This window comes from Pinus tabuliformis, chromosome 6 (genome assembly GCF_031772625.1).
Source record: "Pinus tabuliformis cultivar Carrire ecotype Pingquan chromosome 6, CPIR1, whole genome shotgun sequence".
NCBI lineage: Eukaryota > Viridiplantae > Streptophyta > Pinopsida > Pinales > Pinaceae > Pinus > Pinus tabuliformis.
Genome location: NC_142292.1, coordinates 546,480,204 through 546,490,663, shown reverse-complemented (window position 1 = coordinate 546,490,663; position 10,460 = coordinate 546,480,204).

The following is a 10,460-nucleotide window of genomic DNA, read 5'->3' as shown; positions in this document are numbered from 1 at the left end:
GCTGGTCCATTTACTCTCGCTAACTTCAAAGACACTACTCATTATTATACACAACATGTTCTAACTATAATGGTGTGTTTGTTGCTTGTGAGTACCAAAGACACATTCCTTGGAGTTGGTTATTACCTACAAGGAGCATACAAGAAATTGAATGTTGTTAGTGGATCAAAATGGATAAACAAAGCATTGAAAATAATGGAAACAATGCATGAAGGAACATAAACTAAAAACTACACTAAATAATACATAAACAAGATTAATAAAGCAAACAAATCAATAAGAGTTAGGAAAAGGGTCCCCTTTATAGATTGTTGGTGGTAGAAGAGTTACAATAGAAGTGTAAAAGACACTTGAAGATAATTGTTTGAGCAATGGTGCTCAAAAAATCTCAACAAGGATTTCCCTTTCTCAAATCTTCTTGAAAACTCTTTCTCTGAAATAAATATAGAATACGCTCTCAATGATGGAATACTCTTCTGATAAATGGTATTCTTTATTGCTCGGGAGCAATTTTGGCAACACAACAATGCTCTACATCTTCTTGTTCCTTGGCTCTCCATGAACTTGTATTTATAAGGTTTTTTGGACACTCCTTCACTCCTTGGATCATCAATGTGTTTGTTCACCTCATAAATGAGATGAGAGCTACCATCTCCTTGCCTTTAAGGATTCTTAGGGCGCAAGGCCTAATTTTTCAAACCATCATGTCAAGAGTTGGAGTGTTATTCAAGTAAGTTCATGTCCCGAGGTTGTCACTAGGCTTTTCGCAACTGCATGACTATCAAAGAAATAACCACGCGACTATTAATTTATAGTAATGGTGCACCCATGTGGTTCAATTTTTTAACTTTAACCTTAGCAAACCTTTTAATTTTTGGTCTTCATGATGCTTTCAGCTGAAAATTTAAGCTCGGTATTTGTTGATCATTGACTTTGATTGTCTTCTAGTGCGTACATATGAGTGTACGATTTTCACATGATAACGATTGACCCATGATGTATGAGGTTAGGAGCAAGAATATATCCAAAATACATCACGTTTTTTTTGATCTTTCTTAGAGTCTTGATAACTCCTTCAGACATAAAGAAACTTACTGTAGAGATGATTGGAAAAAATACTCGACTAAGAACTAAATAGAACTATTCTTGATAGAAATACTGATACAAAAGTGTCTATACGGGTAGGCCTATCCCACGCTCTTTATGATGATTATGACTAAGTATTAAAATCATATAGGAAGTGGTCTTGTCAAGTCAGCGTTGATGTGGGTGACATGCTGATGGCTAATGACGATAACTACTTACGCCCTCAGGGGCGTCTCTAACAAATAGACTAAAATGATTTCTCCCATGCATTGACGATGAAACACTTCTAAATGAGTTGCTAAGGGATGCATGGGTCTTCGACTCTTGGTACCTCCCACGCATCGAAATGTAAGCACTGTTGAATGATGTGCTAAGGGATGCATGGGTCTTTGACTAAATGAGAGAGCTACAATAGTCACAAAGTACAATACCACCATGACATGAAAATATATGTTGGTGCCAAATATCAGGGATATCAATGACATCAATGGGAAATAGTGATTCCCATTGTGCCAATTGAGGTTGTCTGTAACAAACCTGGTGAAAATTCTATGTAATAATGTAAATAAAGGGAAAAGTAAGACCATAGGTAAGGGGCACGTATTCCAAGATGAATGTTGGGAAAAGATATCCTACTAGGCATCACTGGATGTGTGATTTTGGCTAAGGAAATCGACAAAGGCTAAGGAAAAGGAATTAAAAGGAAAAAATTACATTTTTGGCACATTTATTTATGAAAATAAAGGAAAATAAGAGAAAAGGAATGGAAAAGGTCACATGTTGCATGTGAGGAGTAAAATGAAGGAAAGTAATGGAAAATTAAGAAATTAGAGGTCTCATTGATAAAAAGGCTTACGAGGATCGGTTGGAAGGCTCTTAGTCAGTGTGAAGCTCCTGGTCAGTTCAATTTTGGAGCTCTCTCATTATTCTCTCTCTCTCTCACTCTTGGTCACTTAGAGTTTCCTTGGAGCACTCTAGCTTTGGATCAAGGAAGGATAAACAAGTAAAAGGAAAGGAAGGAAAGCAAGGATCAAGGAAGGAAAACAAGGATCAAGTACCTTAGCAGGAATACTTGTAGGTAACATTTTGCATGTGTGATTTCCTAATTGGTTTGGACATGCATGGCTTTGCATGTTGGTATATGGTTCTCTTACTGTCAGCGACATGGTTTTGACGGTTTATGAAAGTGGTTTTAATCCTAGCCTTGCATTTTTATGGATGCCATGGTATGTTGGGATGTTTATCTTTGTTTTGAGCTTTGGTTTTCCTAATAGATTTCGGAATCCGGGGCAGAGGTGGTCTCAAGTTTCATTCCCAAAGGCCTAGGAATCCCTTGTTTGGTTTTGGCAGGATACACGGTAAAGCCTGAGGGAGGAGTCTTGGTTTAGGACCAAGTGATCTGGGTTTGGATTGTGGTAAACCATAAGACACTAGTCTCGGTTTAGGGCCTAGTGATCTGGGATTGGATTGCGGTAAAGCCTAAGAGGCAAGGAGAAATAAAATTCCTCAAGGATAGTGATGGATTTCGGATGGCATTCCAAGTTCAATTTGGTTGTGATCAAAGCACTAGTTTTGGTGTGATCATAGTTTGATGAGGGTGGAGGTGGTTTAACCTCGAGATTCCCTTGATTTTTCTTGGATTGATTTTTCTATGAGATCCCACATTCATGCTTGGAATATGACACAAGGGCGATTGACTGAAAGAAAGATTTGGTTCAGCCATGTCTATGGTCAGGTGGTATGTGGAAGTCCCAAACCTGGTTAGATTTGCCTATGATTAATAAAAGTTAAGTTTTATTACTTTTGCACTTGTTTATATGTGGATTTAATGGTTTTCATATCTCTGATATTTATATGGTTTTATGCTGGTTATAAGCACGGTTATATGACTAGTTCGTGTCATGGTTATTTCATTTATTTACTTGTAATTGTTAAATGGATGGATGCAAGACCTAATTGATGTTATAATAGTTCAATGGAGAAGGTGGGGATACTTCTCGTTTTGTTTCATAAGTTCTTTCAGTCATTCATGCTCTGTCTTGTATCCTAGACTCATAGGTTGCATTGATGCCAAGTATTTGACAGAATGTGAGTCATGGTTGGGAATGCTCAGGCCTAGTCTTGAGGTTGAATTTTGATTTGTTTATCTTGTCATCATGTCTTTGATGGATTTTGGAGGTTGTAACAAATTCTGGGTAGAGGCCGAGATTCTGGCTTAGAAGGTGGCTCAAATCTCGGGGACGTTGGCACATGTTTGTTGAAAAGAGTCTAGGGATGCTAGCACATAGGCCTGTGAGAGAGACTTTGAGTTCTGGGCGCTGTCATGCCTATAGCATGAGAGCGACCAAGGGTTAAAAAGTTCACAACATCAGTGGAACTCAGGGACAGGATGTATGAGTGGCTAACATGTCTCCTAAGGGTGTTGTTGCTGATGTGGATGGGTTTGTTTGATATATTCCATCAATTCCATTTCGTTAAGGTCACCAAGGAGGTTGAATCCCTTATAGTGACATCTCTCATCGCATGTTTACCCTCGCGGGTTGGTTGCTTAGGTGGACCTGGGAGGAGGGAGTGTTACAGATTGGTATCATAGCATGGTTGCACTCTCCTTGGGTGAAGGTGCTTGGTCATGCATGCATGTCAGTTGCATGTGTGTATCTTACACTTGCATTCCATGTACTGGTTGCATTACATAATGGTTGATCATGATTGTAGTAAGATTGTTATGAGGAACTTTATGTGGATTTTGTGGAATGCATCATCATGAGTATATGATTGGTTACATATTATTATATCTCGCTTACATGTTGTTATATGATGCTTGATTACATCCTTGTATAGTGGGTTGCATTCTTGTATGTTTGATTACATGTATCAATCTTGTAGGTTGGTTAAAAGAATTGATCGCTCATGCTCAACTACATGTGTTCATGTGTATGTGTAGTTGATTAGGCATTGCTTATGCATGTTGATGGTTTCATGTGGCAATGTGTACAATGGAGTAATGGTTGTTGTCATGCATGTGGTCATGGTTTGTGTAGTTGATATGGTCATGCATTGATGACTAGACTCTAACTAGAATGATGTGTATATGGTTGGTACTCATGTGTTATATGCAGTTGTCATGCATGTATGGCCTTGGTTATAGTTATGCATGAATAGTACGTCAAACACACCTTGTGAAGTCATGGTATGCAATTTAGGCCATCAGGGTGATATTGGTACATTATGATGCTAATGTGCTAACTAACATAGAGCAGGAGATGTAGATCATCATAATGAGGTTGGAACATTAGGCTTTGGGGTAAGAGCAAATCGTCATACCGGTTATATTGTATGTTGACATGTAGATATCTAAGTTAAGAATTTTTATGCATTAAGGTTATATACATTAGGTTCATGTACATGTATTTTGATGTAATGGTTACATTCATGATAGATTTTAGTTGATTAGTGTAGCAACATGCACATGTGTCGGATAGTCAAGAATGATAGTAACCTGTAGTTGTATGCATTGGTATTGTTGTTTTATATTAGATAACCTAATGATTATGTTATATGTTGTTGATGAGTATGTTATAAGTTAACTTGTTGTTGTTATATGGAAACTAGCTTGACAATTGAGTTATATGTTTTTGATGAACATGATATATAGCTCATGGTTGTTATATGCTAGTAACTTGATGATTAGGGTTATTTCATTAAGATCTTGACATCATATGTATCATGCTAAATTGGATTGGCCTATGTAGATGGTTAGGGTTATGACATTTAGGTATGAGTTGGCTTATTGTGTTTCATCATGTTATACTAATCTAGACCGATCATACATATGTGATTGCTATGCATAAATGATAATTGTGTAGAATTTATGATGTAAACATATTAGTTAGCGACTATTTTGGGTAGCATGATATTATTTGTGTTTGAGTTAATATATCATGAAGTTGTATCATGCTAACTAGATTGATTGTGCATACAAGATTTCATCCCCTGAGATACATTAATCTATGACCTTGTTTATGTCATCTACCTTGTGCTTGACTGTTTGATTATGACATCTATTTGGTGTTTGAGTGTTTGGTGTCTAGTTGATTTATTTAACATGGTATGTTTGCAAGTTGGTTGAATGTCTGATGAATGTCATAATATGAGTAGGTGTTCCAATGATCTTGTTTTAAGATGATTGTACTAACACATATGTGTTGAGATAGTTGATATGTACTTGAATGTAGTTGACATTTGTAGCATTATGTATAATGACTATGAGTTAACTATGGGTTATGATATGATTGTTTGTAAAAGTTGATTTCAAATTGATAGATACAATTGTCCTGATATTTGGAACATGTGGTTGACATGTGTGAGAAGTTGCAGGAAACATGTGTGGTATTAGCATGACAAGGTAATAGTTGACATGTTTATATAACTAACATTTGGGTGATGTGACAATACATAGTAAGCCTCGATTGCAACAAGGTAAAAGGTAAAGGAGAGGAATTAGGAAAGAATTCATTTAGCTATGTTTGCAAACCCTAATTCCAGACGAATGAGTACTTTGCACATAGGAAGCCTTCTTAACCTTTGTTTTGTGTGCAATTAAGTGAATGTGTGCTAGATTAATGAACATGTACTTGACAAGTGTATTAGCTAGTCTCTAGTTATAGGTGGATTTGTCAAGGGGATTGGAGTCCCTTGAGAGATGGCGTGGATGTGCTCAGTTGCAAGAAACATGCTTAGCACAACAAGGTAAGGTAACTATTGTATTGTTATGTTTAATTATGCACTAATAACTATGTGTTTATGGCAGTATGATGGAGGGAGTTACATGGTAAGAGAAGTTGGCATTAAATCTTGAAGAAGGCTCAGGTTGAGCTTTCCTTGGGAACAATGGGGATTGAGTCATGGTGTGTGTTGTTAGTCTTGTGCTTTGGTATTTTGTGATTGTTGTGATTGATTTGCAATTTTGCATATGTATGGTGCATAGCTATGCCACTTTATTGCAGTGTCGTGTTGGTATTGGTTTTCATGGTTTTCCTCTTGGTTGTTTCTTGGTATTGCCTTTTTGTGTTTGAGTCTTGGGAATTGGTTTGGGGAAGAGGAAGTTAATGGAGCTCTGGGAGAGCTGTATGGTACCCAAAAAATGATGTAAGAACCGTATGAAGCTCGGTGCATGAGTAAGCACAACAGAAGGTAAGACTATGACACTTGATTAGACTAGTTGGGTTGATTGTGGTAAATGGATGGTGGTAGTACAAACATGAGAAGGGTAACAAGAAAAGGTAAAATAAATGGACCTGAGGTGTTAGATGGTTTGATTAAGTTTGGAATGTTGGTTCTCAATGTTGTGCATGTTGTGCACAAATAAGGAAGTTCTCTTAACCTAGACCTTATGTTATCTAGTAATTATGTTATGATCATGATTATGTTGATGTTTATATATGTATACATGTATGTATGTATGTCATTGTCTGACATAATGATGATTGTTTTATGCTAATGATTATATTTGTATGTATCTATGTATCTATCTGACTGTCTGACAGGGTCATCAAGAATCGACCTTGTTGGTTGCTTATGCAAGTGAATGGCATGAAGAGGTTCCTGGTCTTACGAGGAATAAATTGAGAAGAGTAGTCATGACAAAATATGAGGTCAGTATCATGTGAATATGAATTTATATTGTATGCATTTATTATGCCTATGCTTATGTTATGGACAAGTCATATCGAGGCATATAATAGTGAAATGAAAGCAGTGTGGTTTGCAACATGCTAGGGCAAGCATCGATCAAACATTGGAAGTAAGGTTTCTTGGTAAAGACAATGTGGTTTTGGATGTGTGGTGCTATTGTTGTGAACATGTTGCATATATGATATTATGTGCATGTAGTGTGATGCAGATATTGCATATGTGGTGTTTTGTATAGATGATGCTATGTAAATGTTGGATATGTAGTGCTATGTACAGGTTGTGTTACATGCATGTTGTACATGTGGTGCTATGTACATATGGTGTTGTGTGCATGATTGTACAAGTGGTGTTGTGTTAATGTGGTGATGTGTACATGTTATACAAGTGGTGCCGTGTACATGTGTGCATGTGGCGGTGTGTACATATGGTGTGGTGTACATGTTGTGCGTGTGGTACTGCGTACATGTGGTATTGTGTACACATTGTACAGTGGTGCAGTGTACACATGGAGTTATGTACACATTGTGCAGGTGGTGTCGTGTACAAGTCATGTTGTGCAGGTGGTGCTTTGTACATATGGTACTAGTGTAAATGTGAAATTGTGTGCATGTCATACATGTTGTGCTGAAGGCAGGCGGTACTAGGTGCATGTATTGCATGGTGTTGTATGTTGTGTGTGGTTGTATGTGTGTGAAGCACACTGTGTGCATGTGCACATGGTTGACCTGTTGTGACAGGAAGCGAACAAAATTGCAAGTGTACCTTGTTAATGAGTTACCAATGAGGTATGATGTGAATTTATTTAAATTTATTTAAATCTAATGGAAGTTATGTGTTTGGAATAGGAATGCATGAACATGTCTAGTTGAATGGTTGAAACCGACTGCAAGAATTTGCAACAACAAAAGGAATTGGAAAATGCAACAGTATGCTGGTAGGGCACTTTAGGAGCAAGGCCATTGTCGGACTCTGGTACCCAATAGTGTCCATTGATTTCCATGAGCATGATATGACCTGTATGATCGTTGAGGCAGGTATATTCCTTGGTTTTTTGATCTTCCATTGCGAGGAAGCCTTTCCAAGGGATGGATTGTTGCACAAAAAATTGTCACCTTGACATTCTGCAATCTGTGTGAGTCCATTATCACTCATAATTACCTCCTTTGCAAGTCTAAAGCCTCAGTTCTTCATATAAAGCCTTGAAAATAAGAGAAAGTCCTCAAAAGTCTCTAAAACCCTGGTTCCACACTTTCTCTTAGCATTACTTGCGGTCCTGCATCTTAAGCTCATGTCCCCTATGCACCTGACCGCTCAGTCTCTGTGTTATGGGTGCGGACCCCTGTAAAAGTTAAAAAGGCACAAGTATATTCTTAAAAACTCACTTTGAGTCATTTCTAGAACCTTCTGGAAGGAATCTTGAGGTGGCAAGTTCTCTCCCTTAAGGTTCATGCATCCCATACCTTAAGGAGCTAACCCCTTGATGTGAGGAGCTTATCCCTTTGAAGGAGGACTCTATCCATTCATAGGTGGACCTATAACCTCCTTCCTCTGCACTATAAAATGAAGCATTGGGCTGGTTACTTGGGAGGTTAAAAGTTGAATATTTTTAAGGTGAAATGCTACTGGAACTTAGTCTTCCTAATTGAGATTTTATGAGGAGAGATTACATACCTCTTTGATCTCATTTGGAAGAATGTAAGGCTTGTCAAAGTAAAGGAGATTCCTTTTTTGGACCCTGGGAAGAGCTTGTTCAACATCAAGGCTGAAAAGGTTGTAAGTTTCTTCTACTTCAAAGTTAATACAAAGAAGTTTGTTTTTCTCAATAAGCTGTGTTTTATGGTTTATTTTGTGGATTCCTTGATCACCACAATGAACATGATTTATGATATTAGCTATGCAGGTGTTATTTGATGTTTGCTTGTTTTTGTTTGCAAATTCTCAAAAGGAAACTCTTTCGGACGGTTGAAGGATGGCTGCTACAAACTAGCGTTGGACTTAAGGTAGGGTCTAAACACCTCTATAGTTTTAATTTATGAATCGCATAAGTTTAGAGAAAGATAGATTTATTTGTCTGCTTGTTGCTAGATATCTTTTGATACTAGGGAGATCAGCCTTGTCCACAAGATCGATTTATCTTGCCAACATGGATCACCTGGATAGGGGATGTCAAGGAACTTGGAAGGTAAGTGACTGCATGGAAGGGGGCGACCAAATTTCTTGAGGGACTATGTATAAGAGAAGGGAAGGTCATGGATATATTGGTTTCGGTCGTTATCATTTCCAGATGGAATCATATACACATGGGGAGTGTTCCCTGGAACATTGAGGGGGCAACTGTTCACTGAGATGACAAGTGGTGTAGGATTATAGCATTGGACATTAGATGCAATTTGACTGTGGTAATGGATTCTGGACTTCCTGGGAAGGAGGTGAATCCTAGTATTACTTTGAGGGTGGAGGTGTAAGCCTCTGGACTCCCTTGTTGATTGATATGGGCATCGTATCCTTTTATTTGCTATAAAGCTCCCGTATGCAATATGGTTATTATATTGTCATGTTTTCATAATGTTTTTCTTTTGAGTAGGTATTTCATTGTAAATACTGCAAAGAGATAAGTTATGAATCTCCATGGGTAGTATGTTTACTTTTCAGTGGTTTTGTTGAGGTCTTCGTGTGGTTTAACACCGAGGATGATGTTCCCCAAGGGGGAGGGTTATGTAATAGCCCTAGTGAAAATTCTATGTAATAATGTAAATAAAGGCAAAAATAAGACCACGGGTAAGGGACACGTATTCCAAGCTGAATTTTGGGAAAAGATATCCTAGTGGGCATCACTGGATGTGTGTTTTTGGCTAAGGAAATTGGCAAAGGCTAAGACAAAGGCATTAAAAGGAAAAGAGGAATTTTTGGCACATTTATTTACAAAAATAAAGTAAAATAGGAGAAAAGGAAGGTAAAAGGTCACAGGTTGCATGTGAGGAGGAAAATGAATGAAAGTAATCGAAAATGAAGAAATTAGAGGCCTCATTGATAAAAAGGCTTATGAGGATTAGTTAGAAAGATCTTAGTCAGTGTGAAGCTCTTGGTTAGTTCAAGTTTGGAGCTCTCTCATTATTCTCTCTCTCTCTCACTCTTGGTCACTTAGAGTTTCCTTGGAGCACTCTAGCTTTGGAGCAAGGAAAGAAAAGAAAGTAAAGGGCAAGGAAGGAAAGCAATGATCAAGGGAGGAAAATCAGGATCAAAAAGCCTAGCAGGAATACTTTCAGGTAACCTTTTGCATGTGTGACTTCCTAGCTAGTTTGGACATGCATGGCCTTTCGGTATATGGTTCTCTCGTTGTTGGTGGCATGGTTTTTCCAGAATATAAAGTGGTTTTTAGACTAGCCTTGCCTTTTTCCAGTTGCCATGGTATGTTGGGATGTTTATCTCAGTTTTGAGCTTTGGTTTGCCAGATGGATTTCAGAATATGGGGTGGAGGTGGTATCAAGTTTCATTCCCAAAGGCCAAGGAATCCATTGACCAGTTCTGGCGGGATACATGGTAAATCCCAAGGGAGGATTCATGGTTTAGGGCCTAGTGATCTAGGTTTGGATTGCAGTAAAGTCTGAGAGACTTGTCTCAGTTTAGGGCCTAGTGATCTGGGATTGGAATGCAGTAAAGCCTAAGAGGCATGGGGATGA